Source organism: Leptonychotes weddellii, chromosome 4, assembly GCF_054177405.1.
Source record: "Leptonychotes weddellii isolate Sample4059 chromosome 4, ASM5417740v2, whole genome shotgun sequence".
Classification (NCBI taxonomy): Eukaryota; Metazoa; Chordata; class Mammalia; order Carnivora; family Phocidae; genus Leptonychotes; species Leptonychotes weddellii.
In genome coordinates this window covers 104095709-104114006 of record NC_138372.1, presented here as the reverse complement: position 1 = coordinate 104114006, position 18298 = coordinate 104095709, and the positions used below count along the sequence as shown (strand labels likewise).

The 18298-nt window shown below is 39.5% G+C and overlaps 1 pseudogene; it reads right to left on the bottom strand.

Annotated features, from left to right (window-relative positions):
- Positions 1–7663: 7663 nt before the first annotated feature.
- Positions 7664–7843, bottom strand: LOC102748585 (ATP synthase F(0) complex subunit j, mitochondrial pseudogene; annotated as a pseudogene).
- Positions 7844–18298: the final 10455 nt, after the last annotated feature.

Genomic DNA, 18298 nt, shown 5'->3' with positions numbered 1-18298 from the left:
GCCTGGTGATGGGTATTAAAGAGGGCATGTTCTGCATGGAGCACTGGGTGTTGTGCACAAACAATGAATCATGGAACACTACATCAAAAACTAATGATGTAATGTATGGTGATTAACATAACAATAAAAAAATTTTTTAAAAAGAATCCTGTCGTTCATGAACTGGTCTTCAGTTTGGTCACTGGGGACGTGGCCCAGATGGAACAGGTGGCTTTGCTTGAACCTACAGCAGGTCACAGTGAGAGGTGAAAAGTATGGATGAGTATTTTGCTCCAATGCCCTCTATACAGAGGACACAGAGCTCGGGGTTCCCTATTGCCTTGTTCTCAGCCTTGGCCTTTTTGAAACTGGGCCACCTCATGTAGGACACACCAGCGTCCCATGTCCTTCTTTCCAAAGCCAGCCTCATTCTACATGCCCTGGGTACTCACAGACTAAATGGCAGTCCCACTCAGGGTACATCGGGGGCCACTGTGTCGTGCACATTCCCTGAATGAACTTAGTAGGCAGTGATTTTAGACCAAATTCTCTAAAGGAGCATTTTTTTTCCCCCTAGAAGAGATCCAAGAATGGTTGCTTCTTAACTCGGAAAGTGACATTCCACTGAGTTAGATGAACTGCTGCCTATTAGGCCGGAAAACATATTCATATGGTTAATTTCAAATGTTTAATTTAGTATTTCAGGTTGGGATTCGTGTTGTATTTTTCCACAGAATGGACAGTTTTATGCATTGGCATTCATCTGTGCTGCCTTCATTTCAAATCTCTTGTATTCTTACAGTTTAATGAACTGGCCAACTGCTTTCATGATTTGGAAATTAACTATAAAAGGAAGATTAAGAAATATTTGTTAATTACCATATCCCAAAACTCCTTTCCAGGCTGGGAGGGACATCTGCCTTGCAAGAAAACCGCAGCCTTTGTCTCTTACCTTCTTTTGTGTGGGGAGCAGGAAAGGATGAGAAGTACCTCAGAAGACTCTGTGAGAGTCAAAAGAAACAAGTCGTGAATATCTTGGGGGTAAGATGCTCTTAGAAAGACAATGGTCTCAGGGAATGTGGAATCTGGAATCCACTGATTTATCTTGAGCTGCCTGAATGATTCTGACAACTCTTCCCCTGTATTTCCTTTCCATGCAGAAAGCCTCCAAAAAGAGGGAGAGGAAAAAAAAAAACAAAACACAAAAAACTTGTTTTAAATGATAAAAGCAATAGCTGAGGTTTTATTGTGCCTGGCACGAAGCTATGCCCTTTACACACATTATTTCGCTAAACAAGAATATCACACCATTACTCGAAGAATAATAAAGGTATTCGGTGTATGCTGAAGAATAAAAGGCACTTTATTTCACAAGAGTGACATCCTACTCAACTGCAGGCATGTACGGAGCAGCTCAAAAGGCCCTCTTAGCCTAACCAGCTAATGTTCCAAATCCTTGGTTAACAAGGTTAATTAAGAGAGAGGCACAATATTGCTCCTCTATTACAATTCCAAAAGCGTAGATTCTATTTAGCTGAAGAATAAAGAAGAGACTTGAGGGATTTCAGAGAACAAATGTCTGGGGCACAGTGGCCAGCCACCACATCGTAACAACATTAACGGCAATTTTTTCTAATTGGAGTGCATCTTGGCTGGACAGCTACAAAGGCCTGAAATTCAATTGTGGTTTTATAGTACCCACGAAATTGTCTACACAAATTTGGATTTACTTGAAGAGCTCCTATGAGAAGAGACCACATGTAAATTACAGGGTTCTAGAGGGTAATCTACAACAAGGTGACTTCATAGGAGGGGAGCAAGTGCTCTCCGCATCTGTTTCATACCAGTTTCCATTTGAAATTTCATCCTATTGAAGCCATCCATGATCAAGAGCCCGACACCTAAGCAAGCCTTGAGACATTGAAGGCTCAAGGACAAGAGCTATACCTCTGCCGTCCAGGATGACATAATCTGGCATCCAGGACTCACCCTGCTGCTCAAGAACCGAGAAGAATTCTTGGCATTAGAAGGAGTTTGGCTGGGTACAAATGTGTGACCACGCCCTTGTTCTGTTCCTTTGGTTTTTACATTGTGATGCGGGATTATGCCACAACAAAATACCGCAGGCTGGGGAGCTGAGACAACAAAAATGTATTGCCTCACAGTTTTGGAGGCTGGGAAGTCCAAAATCAAGGTGCCAGCTAATTTGGTTTCTGTGAGAACTCTCTCCCTGGCTTGCAGACAACCTCTTCTCCCCATGTCCTCACACGGGCCCTTCCTCTGACTGTGGGGCGTGGAGAGGAACATCTCCCTCTTCCTCTTCCTGTAAGGCTGCTAATCCCGTCATGAGGGCCCCACTCGCATGATTGGATCTCTCCCTAATTACCTCCCTGAAGCCCCATCTCCAAACACCACCACACTGCAGGTTTAGGGCCTCATTATATGAATTTGGGGAGATATAAACAGTCCCAAGGTAGAAAAGGAAATCCAGGCCATACACGGTCTTTACCGTGTTTACCAACATGCTGAGGTGGTCACTATTTGTCAAATGAAATCATGTAGAATGTTAGAGGTAGAGTGCGTTAGATGCTAGGGGAAAAAAAACCCCTAATTCCAACCTCCAAAAGTCAGCACTTGAGAGAAACACGACCAAGAATTTGGGCCAGCAAACAAGAGCTGATGTGAGGTAAGATGTCCCATGCAGAACTGTTCTGTGAAGAGCTCATATGGCAGCGTTGGCACCTTCATTTCTGCGATAGTGGCCTGTTTGGGGTTTATTCAAACATCCCCAGCTCACTTCCCTCCCAAGCTGCTGAACAAATTCCCTTTGCTGTCAGTTTGCAGGCCACGGCTGAGCCACTGAGATTCCCATTCATGGCCTGGATTCCTTTTTCTTTTTCTTTTCTTTTCTTTTTTTTTCTCATAAGTTTGCTATCAACTTGGAGACCAAGCCAGTAACAAGCACACTTGTCATTGGTCGTCAGCCCTTGGGGAGGCTGCTTGTAGGATGCTAACTGTGAGTGCGCTCACACCTGGGCCCCCTTACTATGGGCCAGCACTAACTAAAGCAGTGATGGTAGAGGTAAGACCCCTCAGCTTAGTGTCCTCAGTTTCAGCTTCGAGGCTTGAGCTTCACTGGTTGGCCTCATATTGTCTTCATCCTTGTTGTTTCCAGAGGCTAGCCTTGATAGCCCACAGGGCCTCCACTCGAAGCCAGGCAGACCCGTACCCCTTGGCTCCTTCTCTTCCCCCTAGTGGCCTTGCTGTGCTTCTTTCTTCTCAAGTTCACCACAACCCATCCCATCATCCCCTCTTTCCCAAGGGTAACCTCTCTTACCTCACGAAGAAAATTGAAGCTGATAAGGACAAATTCCCTCAGCAACCCAAACCAATTATCTTCAGAGGCTTTTCTTTCTGCCTTCACCTCCCTGCTGTGGCTGACCCTGTGGCCTGTGCCCTCCTCCCAGGGCCTTCCAGGGCTTTCTTAGAGGCACCCTCTCCCACACCTCAACCTCTCCACCTCCAAGTTGCTCCCTGCATCCTATAAGTACACTAAACACTGTGCAAAACTGAAAACTAGCAAAAATAAACTAACTTTACAAAAACCTCCATCCCACTGTGGCAGTAAATCTCTCTTCATCAGTAACATCATCTAAAATACAGCCTAAAGGAATTTGTCCATCTCCTCTCCTCATATTGGTTCCTAAGCTACCCAGCTTCCACCTCCAACAGGTCACAGCGATTTCTCTGAAAAGATCCCTGGGGATTTCACTCTGCATCTTATTTTATTTCTTAGGACTGATATTACTAACCTATCTGTCCTTGTTCTTGGTATCGTCTGCCTACTGGCCTCTTCCTCTGCCCACTCCTCAAATTATTAATGTTCTTCAAGTTTCTGTCCTTTGAATCCTCAATGTGTAGATCACCCCCCACCCCCGGGACTTCTAACCACATCCATTGCTCCTCCTCCTGGGCTCCGTCCATTATTATCAGCAAGATGGCCACCATCATGGCCACTTCTCAGGCAGCAGAAGTAGAAAGGGACAAAGACAAAAGAAACAAAGGCACCAATTTGCCTTTTAAGAATATTTCTAGAACCAGCCACACAACACTCTCTTCAAACATTATGGGTCAGATGCAAGTGAGACTGGGGACTAGTTTTTCCTACAGCAGCATGACTCCATCTAATAACCGTAAGAGTGGGAAAATGGCATTCGTCATCTTCGTCACAGGCTCTCCCAAGTCACAGCTGGGGATTCAAATCAGTTTAGCTATGCAGCTTAGGTCAGGTGATTTGAACTTTCTGAAACCCTTTTCCAATTCTGCCAATGGCTGTAATTCCTCATATGACTGTTGTAGGGATTGAGGTGGCAATTATAAAATGCCTAATGTAGGGTTTGTTATACACTCAATAAACACCTGTCTCTACTATGTCCCCTAACTAAATTCTGACCTTGAACTTCCAGTTTGTGGCAATGTGTGTGGTACTACTTGAAATCTCTTTATCTTACTTTTATATTGAACTTTCTAACCTGTATGTGAAAGGTATTTTAGTATTTCACTGTGAGAAGTGGAATTATTACCTCTGGACGAACATTTGTGAAGGTTACAGCATTGAGAAACAAGTCCACTAGAAGGCTAAGGTCTAATCAGAAGTTTATAGAATGCTGTCCTTCTCCCCACTCCGTACTACACACCAACAGAGACTCAGCATAACAGTAGATTACAGTCCTGCAAGACACAGGTGCTCTCTCTGAAAAGAAATACTTAGGGAAACCCAAAGATTACAAGGGAGACAGAAACAAGGACCCCAGAGGGATTTGAAGTCTTTGGCACTTATGGCCACAGAGAACATTGAACACAGCCCAGCTCCTAACCAGATTAATATCAACCCTCACACCAAAAGCCTATTTACCCCAGTTTCTATGACCCAATAAAATATGCCCAGCGTTCAACAAAAACTTACAGAGTGAACCAAAAATCAAGAGAAAACACAGTCTGAGGATACAAAGTACCATTAGACCCACACTCAGATATCACAGAGATGTTCAAATTATCAGGCAGAGAATTTAAAATAACTATATTTCCTATATTAAGGGCTCTGATGGAAAAAGTAGATAACATGCTTGTTATCCATCTAACAGGCCTTCTTTGGGTATGAGATGTGTAGTCAAGGCTCAAGTCCCTAAACTTTGGCTGCCATCTCAGTAATGAAAAAGACCTGGTATAGTGCCCTCCAAGATTTAGGAGCAGTCTTTGTTCTTAGTGATTCCAAATCAGAAAAGTGGGACAAACCTGGAAACGTTAGTTTGGAGAGTCATAGCCAGATAGTTGAGGAAACTAGAAGAATTCAGGATCCAGTCCAGTTTACAGGTGTATAACAAAACCTCAAAGACAATTAATAGGACTAGAATCTAATATAGACAAAGGTGCAAGCACAATTTTTCTCCTTATAAGTATCCCCATATTTTACCAAAGATAATCACAGTAAAACTCATTTGTTTGCATTAAATTTGTCCTGGTTATTCACATACATGTAGCGAAAATAATGACTAACCACGTAAGTTCTTTTTAAGACTGCTTTGCTGGAACTTTTCATAAGGAGTCTCAGACTGAACTATCCTAGGCTCTGAGGCCAGGAAGTCACACCAAGGGCTGGCCAGCAGATTTACCTGCAACACCATTCCAGTCAAAGCCTTGGCATATAGCCAGTGTCTCCGATTGTGTCTTGTTAAAGGAGAACAGATTTTTATTGAACTTATGCAAATAACTATAATGTCATGAAAAGAATACTCAAGAGTTTCCAAATTCTGGAAGGACCAGGTAGGGAGAAAAAAATAAATGTTCTCATCTTTCTTTACAAAGATATACTTTATCAAATTGCTGTAAGTCATAGATAACTTAAGAAAAAGGATTCCTCAATCTGAAAAAACCAAAGCATCAAGGAAGCAACAATATTTCAGAGTCATAGTAATTCTAATCCCCCTCCTTAGTTCATTTAGTCCCCTATAATTAGTACTTGTTCTGCTTGAATCTAGTTTGTCCACTAGTTCTGGAAATTCTTACCCAGTCTAGTTTTATGATCTTAAAGTTATCAGAAACCTGTATTTGTCAAAAAAGTCCTCTCCGTGAATCTCTTTGAAGATCAGATACTTTTGCAGGAACACATATAAAAGCTTTAGAGTAAAGCAATAACTACCTGTGAAAAGACTTAAAGATGTATTTTTAAACATCTGATGAGAGTTCAATATAATGGAGTTGACAAAAAAATTTGCTTATTTCTGTAACATCCAACATTTGAAGATAAGAATTAGAATTATGACTGATAACATTATACTAGGACTTCCAAGAATTTCCAAGAATTTCACACAATTTCTGGAATGCTTATAACATATACCTACACAAATAAAACATAAGGAAGGCTTGGTATTACTTCCTATTTGACAGTGCTTCCCATATAATTTAACATAGCACATTAGCCTAATTAGTTTAACATCTCCCTTTTTATAAGAAGAGAGAACAAATCTTTTGAGATGCTCCAGGGACTCTCTGGAAAATCCAAACGTCAGTGTGACTAGAAAAGACTGTATTTAGAATTTGATTTGGGGGCAGTTCGTTAAAAATATTAGAAAGTTTCAAAACACGGTCAAATAGCATCATAGATCACTGTGAAACAATACTTAGTTATCCATTTAACCATAGGGACAACTAAAGACTTCATGGGCAAATACAGAAGATTACATAGTTCTGAGCAAAACTTAGCTCTTTCAATATTGTGAGTTCTACTAGATTTAAGGCAATTGAAGACCTGATTCGGACAACAAATACAGAAAACTATTTAGATAAAAAGATCACTTAAAAGGTAAGAAAAACCCTGTTTACAATTTCTTATTAAAATGTGACCAACAGGGGCACCTGGGTGGTTCAGTCGGTTAAGCATCTGCCTTTCAGCTCAGGTCATGATCCCAGGGTCCTGGAATTGAGTCCCACATTGGGCTCCCTGCTCAGTGGGAGTCTGCTTCTCCCTCTCCCTCTGCCCCTCTCCCCACTCGTTCTCTCTCTCTCTTTCTCTGTCTCTCTCAAATAAATAAATTTTTTTTAAAAAGTTGGCCAACAATTCAAGAAAACTTGTCCTTTCAGTAGATGAAAGAAAATTAAGGTTTGGTTTTACATAAGTACACTCTCAATACCAAAGGTTGTTTTTTTCTTAAACCTTGAAGTTCATTTAGCTTGACCACACACGAAATTTCTTTCCCAAGATTCCTCTCCACAAACCTTCTACAAGTTTTCTCATTTTGTTTTGTTTTGTTTTGTTTTGTTTTGTTTTGTTTTGTTTTTTTACATTCAGATTTTATCCTGTTCTTCCTCTCTAAACAGTCTCACTTTAGGACAAAATTACTTTCTTTTCCCTCAACAAGAATGCATCTCTATTCTTCATACCTTCTCTTACTGAAAACACACATCCTGCATTCCTTGCATAAGATGCTTCCCCTTAATTATTTCTAGTAGCCTTAATTACACTTATTAGAACTTTTTTGCACCTCACAGGTGCATTTATTCATGCCAGAAAGGAAACAACATGTCTACAAGTGTATAGCGATGCTCCGTGTTGCCATCAACAGAGCTTGCTGAGACTTACAGCCAGACTGATGGTCCATCTGATGTGTACTTCAAGTAAAGCTGGTTAATGATGACCATGAGCAGGTGCAAGACTTTCAAAGCTTCACTTCTTTTATCAGCACTTCTGATTTTATAAATTATGATGCCCATCAACCCCATTCCTACCCAAATCTGGTAAATTTGAGTATAGTAGGGCTTCATGGGGATCCAAACTTTTTTAACAAGGCTTTGAAGCATCTCTACCTAGAACCTCCAACTCAGGCTCCCCCAACCTGCACTGCCAATGACTTGGAAAGGTCACCAAGTACGCATGATTTATTAGAATTCTTAACCCTTTGAAACCTTAATTTCCAGTGAAAACTAAGAAGTAAGCAATGGTAAACTTCCTGTTACATCAGCCTTCTTTAGATTGGCAAATTTATTAACATATTTTATAATTTCTTAAAGTATATGCCTTTTTCAATTTTATAATGCAGCACTAACACATCCAAATATCTTTTAGTTTTTCTGTCATAAGAAGTCAAAAGTAGATAAAACACTGTTCATAATTAATGTTTCAGTATTTTATTTTATTTGGAAATGATCTAGATATTTAATGACTATCCATCATCTAATTTAACTTAGCAAAAATCTAGGGTTTTAAGTTACCAAGAAGATTTAGATAAACTATTTAAGTAGACATAAGTATGGCTGAAAAGTTCATTCATAAACTTTTATCTTGCATCTATTTAATAATAAGTGTTCTTAATTATGTTTAGATTAGTCATGAAAATTTCATGAGATTAAACAGCTAATGATCAAATTAAATTATCTCACTTGCTGACAGATTTCTGAGATAACATGAACTCATTTAATCTTTAGTAAGCCTGAGATAATATAAAAGTATTATATTTACTACTGAAAACTCTAAAAACATGGCTGTTTTCATTAAACCAACAAACTTAAAGTAGCTTTAATACTGAATTTTTTTTCCTAAATCACGTGAACCTGAAGTTCATTTGGATTAACTTTCTATTATATTTCTAAGAATTTAATTTATTTAAGTGCTTAGTGTTCTTTATGCCAAGTACATAGATCTCTTTTAAGAATTAATTTTAGCAATACCATCAAGAGGTAAAAAATACCACACATCTACACATCCCCATATATAGAGACACACATGAACATACAGACAGCTGCAAACAGAGACCTTAAAGTTCCCATGTTAAAATTACTGCCACAAATTAGTTATAATAATACAAAGCTCAATAGTTATAAAAGAAATTGGCTCTATTCAAATAACCTTTCCTCCTTTCCTTCTCCTTCTGACAAAAATTGACTCCTTGAAGTTTGCATATCAAAGAGATGGTCCAGATAAGAGTTCTGGAGAAGACCCTGGGTAGAATCTTGACACCTCAAAGGCACATGAGGAAAAAAAATACAAGATTTTGGTTCCCTCAGAACAATATGTACAAGCCTTTTGGGATGAATGGTAGAGGTTTAGGGATTGGTAAATAGGATTGATGGACTTCATATTGTTTCTGGAGCCACAACTCTGGTCTTGCAAAGACTAAATTTGTACAAGTACAACTGTTTTTAATTCATGGAAGAATTCAGTTGCCATCTAAATGATGTCAAAGGACTGACACACCCATCCACCATTCGCCTGTTAGTATGCTTTTCTTTCCCTCTGAGTACATTTAGCTTAGAGAAGAAGACCTAAAAACAAAATTCTATCAGGCTCCATATACCAGCTTCCAATCTGACCAAATTTTTGATCACGAAGTTATTAAATCCATCCAAATGTCCTGCCAGGCTGTACCTGGGGCAAACAGTACATATTTCTGGCAGCATTAAACAATTCTATGGACCCAAGAAATATCCTCAAGAAGGTTATAAAAGATACTATCTTCACAAGATCAAGAGTCACTCCCAAAGGTTGCCAAAAGGACTGACAACCTGCATGTCCCAGGCAGGCAGAAAGCCAAACCAAGTTTGTAAAATGAGGCAAGCAAGAAGGCCATAGTTATCCCTGGGAGAGAGAGTATCAATAATGAATTGTTCTGGATTTGGAAAGGAAGGAAAAACATGAAATTTTATTTTCCTCCCAGGACTAGGCTCAGTAGGTAATTGGTTTACAAAAACTTTCAAGGATCTTCCCTGGTTTAAGAACTTCTTTAACTATGGCTCTTAGTTTGGCCTTTGACCAAGGATTGAAAAATACCTGAAGAGGATCACCCATTGCATTAGGTGGTCTTATTTCAAAAGGTAACCATTTAATAGTCTCTTCAAAATGGAAAGGCAATTCTAGACAATACTCAGTACTAGACTGAGTACTCAAATCAAGAAAGTAAAGGGGAATTACATCAGTCTTACAAGTCAGTCTTATAATCTTTAGTGTGAGATACCTTTTATCTCTTTACTTTTTCATGGGCCTTTTGCCATGAATCTTTCAATGAAACTATTCTGAAATTTTGAAATCTTTTGGAGGTTTCTGCATACCAATTAAAATAGCTATCCCGTTCTCTTTGTCTTTCAATTTTGGAGATGCAGCTTTCTAATTTAGTTTTGAGAAAAACAAGTTTAGCAAGATAGAAAGTTCCCAGGGTGCCTGGGTGGCTTAGCTGGTTAAGCGTCTGCCATTGACTCAGGTCATGATCCCAGGGTCCTGGAATCGAATCCTGCTTAGGGATCCCTGCTCAGCAGGGAGCCTGCTTCTCCCTCTCCTCCTCCCTCATGCTCTCACTTTGCTTTCCCTCTCACGCTCTCTCTCTCAAATAAATAAAATCTTAAAAAAGAAAAAAAGGATAGAAAGTCCCCCATAATGGCCATTGAAAATTTAAGTTATCTCTAGTTAAGTTGGACCATTTGGTTAAAAATGTGCATGAGAAAGGACCATAGTTTTTAAACATAAAAACAACTGGGACCCCTGAAGTGGAGGTGGGGGCGCTCTCCACAAAGTATTTAGAGGATTGGAATCCCATTACTCAAAACCAGAGGTGCACGAAAACAAACAAGTACTCACTAGAAAGTACAAAGCCTTCATGAAAACAAAAAGGACAAAGCCTTTGAACAGATTCCTAAATACAGCCTAGAGAGCTCAAAACACAGACAGAGTAGAGCTTGAATGCAGGAAAAAACATACCCTCAAACTCCAGGGTCAGGGACAAAGCGGTGAGCTCAATGGCCTCAGTGGATACTGGCAAGTGTTTGATCACCTGCCTTGGAGCTGTTGAGGTCTTTCTGGATCCTATTTCTCTGACACCAAGTAATGTCAACCTGAAAAGTAGAACAGCCCATTATTTTACCAGCCAAATGGATTTATTTGGGAATAGCAAAGGAACTGCAATCCAGGACATGCAAGCTATGGCAAACCGAGGCAAGTCTGCATATCAAAGAAGAGGTGAGAAAGGAAGAGGGTTGGATTGCAGGGGTTGAGGGGTTGCATGACACTTAAAACTGTGTAGTGTTATTGAAGAGTGGACTCAGATTAATCAAAACTACGTATTGTGAACTCTAGAGCAACCATTAAAATTTTTTAAGAAGTATAATTGACACACTAAGAGGTGATAAAATAGAATTATATAAAATGTTCAGTTAAACTAGAGAAGGCAGAAAAAGATGGAAGAAATGAAAAACAAATGCAACAAGTAGAAAATGCTTTATTCATCTACATAAATAATCACTTTAAATGTGAGTGGTTAAATTCACCAATTAAAATACAGAGATTGTCAAGGTGGATTAAACAAAACAACAACACAGGATTCAACTGTATATTACAAGAAATACACTTCAACTATAAAGACTCAGGATAAAAGTAAAGGGATAGAGAAAGATATACCATACTAACACTAATCAAAAGAAACCTGGAATAGCTATATTAATTTCGGAAAAAGCAGACTTCAGAACAAGGAGGTTTATCAGAGTTAAAAAGAAGCACTACTTAATGATAAAGGGGTCAATTCTCTTTGAAGATGTAACAGTCTTAAATATGTATGCATCTAACAACAGAGAATCAAAATACATAAGGTAAAAACTGAACTGAATAGAACTGAAAAGAGAAATAGACAAATCCACTATTATAGTTAGGGCTTCAATAGCCTTTCATCAGTAAGTACATAGATAAAGCAAATAGAAAATCAGTAAGGATACAGATCATCTGGATAGCACTATCAATTGATGTAATTGGCATTTATAAAATACACCATCCAACAACAGCAGAACATATTTTCTTCTCAAGCTCATCTCTATCTTGGGACATCCACCAAGATAGACCACATACTGGGCCATCACACACATCATAATGAATTTACAAGAATGGAAACATATAAAGTATATACTCTGACCAAAATGGAATTAAACTAGAACTTAGTAACAGAAAAATATCTGCAAGTCCCCAAATATTTGAAAATTAAACAACATACTTCTAAATAAGCCATGAGTCAAAAAAGTCTCAAGAGAAACTTAAAAATATTTTTAACTAGTTGAAAATGAAAATACAACTAACCAAAATGTATGGAATGCAGCAAAAGTAGTGCTTAAAGGGAAATTTACATCATTACGTGTATCCATTAGAAAAAGAAGAAAGCTCTCAAGTCAACAACCTGAGCTTCCACCTTAAGAAACCAAAAAAGAGAACAATTTAAACCTAAAGCTTAAAGAAGATAAAATGGAATTATAAGATGCTTGCAACCAGAGAAGAAAGTAAAAGAACTCAGCAAAACTAGTAAGTCTGTAGTTATCCTCATGTCTGGTAGAAAAGTCCTTCATGCATTCCTTTTAAGGTTGACAGATTCTCATCGAACTTAGACCTTAATTCCTCCCTAAAAGTTTTAGGGCCAGTGTATAAAAGCTCATTTAAAAATCTAGCTGGGTTTTATTTTTATATTGAGCAACCAACCCATTTATTAGGTGGTGTGAAGGCTAGGAGTTTTAAGTGGTCCAGAATAAGAAAGGGCTCTCCAGCAGAGTGGTGGAAAGATGGGCCTCTTAATGAATGGCATTGGAACAACAGGAAAACAAATAGGATATCTTACACTATAGTAGAATAAACTGCAAATAAATAAAAGATTTAAATGTACTAGAAAAAAATGTGAGACAATTCAATTCATTAAGAAAAAGATGAGAAAATTTAATTAAACACATAAAAGTACTAGAAGAAAAACATGAGAAAATTCAAATAGAGATTTAGAGTAAGGAAAGCCATTCTAATTAAGACTAAAAATCTAATTAAGACTACCAGGCTATTGAGTCCAAGTAGATAAATATAAAAAAATTCTTTATAGCAAAAAAAAATTTATATTCCTTTTAAAATGAATGTATATAAGGCTTCTTTGATAAGTATAAAGTTCATATACTTAAATACTTACAGTTCAATAAATGTGAAATCTTTTGGTGTATAAAATTTATCAAGTGAAGAAAGTTTCCTTGTATTCCCAATTTTCCAAAAGTTTCTTTTTACTAAGGTCATAAATAAGTGTGTTTTTTCAATTTTCTAATATAACTTGCATAAAACCAGAATTAGCTCTTCCTCGAAAATTCTATGAACTGTACTCATAAAACTGCATGGACTGGAGGATTTTGAGAGGGAGGGTCTTGGGCGTCATTTCCATATATTTAGTTCTTATTGGTCGATCCAAGTTCCCTATTTCCCCTTGCATCAATTTTGTCCTTGTATTTCTTTCCAGGAATGCAGCCATTTCATTCAAGTTTTCCATGCTCATAAAGCATATATCATTGATAATACTTATATTAATTCTAAATCTCTTCATTTCTATAATTGTTTTTCCTTCTTCTATAGTATAAATGAGACTGAACCCAGCTCTTTCTTCTATACCCATATTACCTTTATTAGAAGTTGAGGCTTTTGTATTTAACATCTACAATTTTTTTTTTTAAGAAAAAATCAGTAGAGTTTGGGATTGGCCAAAGAGACTGCCTTTAATAGAGGTGTTTCTTGTTAAGGGTCCCAAGGCAAGTCACATGGCCAAGCCAAGAGGCTTGTTTGAAGCTGGGGGGAGGGTAGAAACTGGAGTGAGAACGATTTGAAATTCAGAAAGGAGGAGTGAGATTAAGAGATCAGGCAGCTAGAAGTTGTTATTGTACAGTTTTATTCCTTGATGTGTCAGATGTAATGTGTCACCTGAGGCTGGCCTCTGAGTATGAGAACTGCATTCTGTCTCTGTCTACTCCCAAGCAGCACAAAACTTAGTGCAAACATTACAAAGGAAAGCCATCACTCATTGCTGATTTTGCCCTAAATTCTGTCTGAAGAAAATGGGCCCATCTTTAAAACTCAGATTCTTAAAAAAAAAAAACAAAGAAAAAAAAAGGGATGCCTGGTTGGCTCAGTCGGTTAAGTGTCTGCCTTCAGCTCAGGTTGTGATCCCGGGGTCCTTGGATAGAGCTCCACATGGGGCTCCCTGCCCCGCCCGGCAACCTGCTTCTCCCTCTGCCTGCCGCTCCCGCTTGTGTGCTCTCTTTCTCTGAAAAATAAAGAATAAAATCTTAAAAAAAAAAAAAAACTCAGATTTTACACGCACACACACCCAATTCTGGATTTTAGCTAAATTAACCAGAAGGTGTTGCGTGGCAATGCGCTTTGGCAATATTCCCCGCCTTGAGCATATCCCTTTTGTCTTGGCCTGCTGCTTATCTCTTTGTGTTATCTGCCATCCTAGGTAAACATTTGAATTTTGGGATCCTGGTATAATAGATCTGTGAATATGGTTCCTTTGCAATCATTACAGACTCATCACCTGAGAATACGAGGTTTTCTGTGCACAGACCCACCATGTCCTGCCATTCATGCAGCATCCATGTTCTCTGCTCACACCTGACCAGTAATAGTTAGCAACCTATAACAAGCCCTAGCCAGACCCTGAATTTTGAAGATACCCTATGATATCGGAGCTTGCTACTTGCTCTAAAATTTAACTTTTCGTTGTGATGTGAAATGTCTAAATGTATTGCATTAAAAATTATGTTTCTAAAACTCTTACAATGATAAGGGAGAAGTGCTCCTAACAACTGATAGAGGCTATAAAAAATAGGATAACAAATTGTGTATAATCCAAATGATATAAAATAAAATTTAAAATCATTTGGAGAAGACCTTATGGATGGACATGTACCAAAAATATCTTAGGTGTTGCCTCCATGGGTAATGTGACTGAGGGTGATTTTTGTTGTTGCTTTTTACTTCTCTTTCCTGTGTCTTTCAAATTGTAATGAGAATGTCACAGATGCTGTAGGTGACCGCTCAGATCTCCCTTACCCCCCATATGCCATCCCAGCTGCTGCAAGTCATTACTAACAGCTTGAACCTGTGACCTTGTCCCCAGACTCCTCACTACCTGAGGGCTGTGTGTCTTTGATTCAGAATACAGGGGAGACAATGCAGTGTTACAGTTTAAGCTCCAGAGTGCCCCCTCCACCAAGGTGGATCCAGGCAAGGCTTTACTTGCCCACACCCTCACTTAGCTCTTTCCCCCTCCCTATAATGCTTCCTCACTGCCTTGCAAGTTTTTAGCAACCAACCCATTTACTGAGTGCTGTGGAAGGCTGGGAGTTTTCAGTGGTGCAGAATAAAGGACGGGTTCTGCAACAGAGCTGAATACGCTGTGGCATTAGCAGCCCTACTTCTTTGGCCATTTGGACATACGTGTGAGCTCTCTCCCTCTCCCTGCCCCTTTCCTGTCCCTGTTTCCCGCTCCCCTCTCCCTCTCTCCCCAGTGGCACTTACTGAACCTCCCAATAGTCAGATCTACTAAGTGTTCAAGGTGTCAAAACTGAGGGACACCAGAAAAAAAAATTGGCCAGAATTCAATGTAGGAAATTGCACAAAACCAAACAAAAAACCATACTATAGGAAAAATCTAAAAGCAGAACTTTGCTGAATTTTCTTGTGCTCGTGATATGGTTCATTATGAATTTTTTTTGACAATATGTACAATGAGGCAATGTAATCGTTTTTAATACTTAGGTCTCCTAAAGATCTTAATCTAGTCCTGTCCTTTTCTTTAGCCCCTACTAATCTCCTTGTCATGACAGTTTGGCATCCTAAGTATCCCTGGCTTTCCCACTGTCACCCACACTGCCCACACCCTTATCCTTAACTGCCACCACCCTCGGTCTGGCTCATGTCCACTCACCTGATGTTTTACAAGAGTGTTCCTAATTATCTCCCTGTCCGGATCATACCATCCTTCCCACAGGACTGCTGGACTGGCTCCTCTCAAAAGCAATTCCAAAACCATCTCAGTCCCTTGCAACAAACCAATTAACAGAACAGAACAAAATAAAACTTCATCAGTGGGTACCACATGGACAACAGGACAAGCCCCTTAGCGTGACTCTCAAAGTTTCCCTGACGTGTTCTGGGGGTTCTCAAATGTGACTTTCTGACTGGTTTTATCAGATCCATTTGGAAACTGTTGTATTTCCTGGAAGGGGGCCCAGGATCTACATATTTATCAAGTTTCCCAAGTGTAAAATGTGAAAACTTCTCTCTACCACCCCAAGCTCAATTCTTGTTACTCCCTCACTCCTCACTCCCCAACAAAAACTGTGTTTCCCAGCCCGAGGCTTGTTAAAATCATCTAGGACATTTTTTTTTTTTTTTTTTTTAGCAGCAGTACCCAGGCATCTCCAGACGAATCAAAGTAGACTATGTGGGAATAAAGACCAGAAACTGTTATTTTTTTTAAAGATTTTATTTATTTATTTGTCAGAGAGAGAGAGAGCACGAGCAGGGGGAGCGGCGGGCAGAGGGAGAAGCAGGCTCCCCACTGAGCAGGGAGCCCAATGAGGGACTCCATCCCAGGGCCCTGGGATCATGACCTGAGCCGAAGGCAGACGCTTAACTGACTGAGCCGCCCAGGGGCCCCGAAACTGGTATTTTTAAAGCCCCAAGTGTATCTACTATGCAGCCAGGGTGATGACCTACTGGCAGCATTTAAGGTTGAGCTGCTCTGAGAAGTAACTACATACGTATGTCGCGCCTCACCTCCATTCCGTAATACTCCCTACCTAGAATGTAGCTCTGCCCTGGTCTTTGCTGAGCTAATGCCCCTTAAGACTTGGCTGAGCTAATGTTAATAATCCCAGGGAGCTCTCCCACACTCCCTCCTGCAGAGTGGGTTTGGTCCACTTTCTCTGGGAATCTATAACACCGAGTCCATTTCTCCAACATTGTAATAAGTATCATTGTGCACACAACATAATTGTTTCTCTCTAGCTCCTCCAAGTAACTTTGGGCTCTTTAAAGGCAAAGACCCTAATTCATATATCTTTACCTCCTTTGAGCTTAGGGGTGTCTGGCATGTAGTAGGTACTGAATAAATAGTTGTTGACCGAATAAATGAGTGCATGAAAAAAAGAATGGCTTACTCTTCTTGATAAAATCGTGGTTGGGTCACCTGCCTGGAGTAGCATCCTAGCGTGAAGTTAGAATATTGGAAAGAAGACAATATTTGAGAATGTAGTTGTGAATTACCAGGAAATGAGTGGAAGAATTGAATTTTGCGAATATATTAAAGTGTGGGGATAAATTTCTTTACTGTATTTAAAATATCGGCTTAACTATGCAATCCTTTCTATGTGCAAGGAACTGCTGGTGCCATATGGCTGTATGAATGTAATTAGGAAAGACCCAAAGACGAGTTAGTTATTGTTGTAATGGATTGTCAGCCCTTTACACCTTAGTGTAAATAAAAGCTTTGAAGGGAGAAGGGTGCCATCTACTGAGAAAATGGAGCATAACACAGAAGTGAAAGCTTCAGAGATTTCTCATTTTTAATTGTTCCTACGTAATTTCTTGCTCTTTCCATCACATATTTCATCAAGTACTTTTCGAGGTCATTTTAAACAGATTCATATTTAGGAAAATTCATATCTCCTCAATAAATATTTCATGCTCTTTTTTTTAAAAGATTTGTTATTTCTTTATTTGAGAGAGAGAGCAGGAGTGGGGGGAGAGGGGCAGGAGCAGAGGAAGAAGCAGACTCCCCGCTAAGCAGGGAGCCCAACATGGTGCTCCATCCCAGGACCCCGGGATCATGACCTGAGCAGAAGGCAGACTCTTAACCTACTGAGTCACCCAGGCGCCCCTCCATACCCATTTTTAAATACATCACACTTTGGGCGCCTCGGTGACTCAGTAGGGAGCCTGCTTCTCCCTCTCCCCCTGCCCTTCTCCCCGGCTCCTGCTCTCTCTCTCTCAAATAAAGAAATAAAATCTTTAAAAAATACATGACACTTTGTTCATACTTTCCTTAAAACTTATAATGTTTTTCCTAAATATCTTTAATTAAGATTTTAAAGAATAAAAATTAGTGGCTAGCATATCTCCAATGTCCAGGCTGTTATTATTCATTAACAAACAAAAAACACTGCCACTTCTTCTGTGAATAAATTCGGGGGAGGTGGGCGCCTGGGTGGCTCAGTTGGTTAAGCGACTGCCTTCGGCTCAGGTCATGATCCTGGAGTCCCTGGATCGAGTCCCGCATCGGGCTCCCTGCTTGGCAGGGAGTCTGCTTCTCCCTCTGACCCTCCCCCCTCTCATGTGCTCTCTCTCTCTCTCATTCTGTCTCAAATAAATAAATAAAATCTTTAAAAAAAAAAATTCGGGGGAGGTGAAGCATTTTTTTTTAAGATTTTATTTATTTATTTGACAGAGAGAGAGAGAGAGACAGCGAGAGAGGGGAGCACAAGCAGAGGG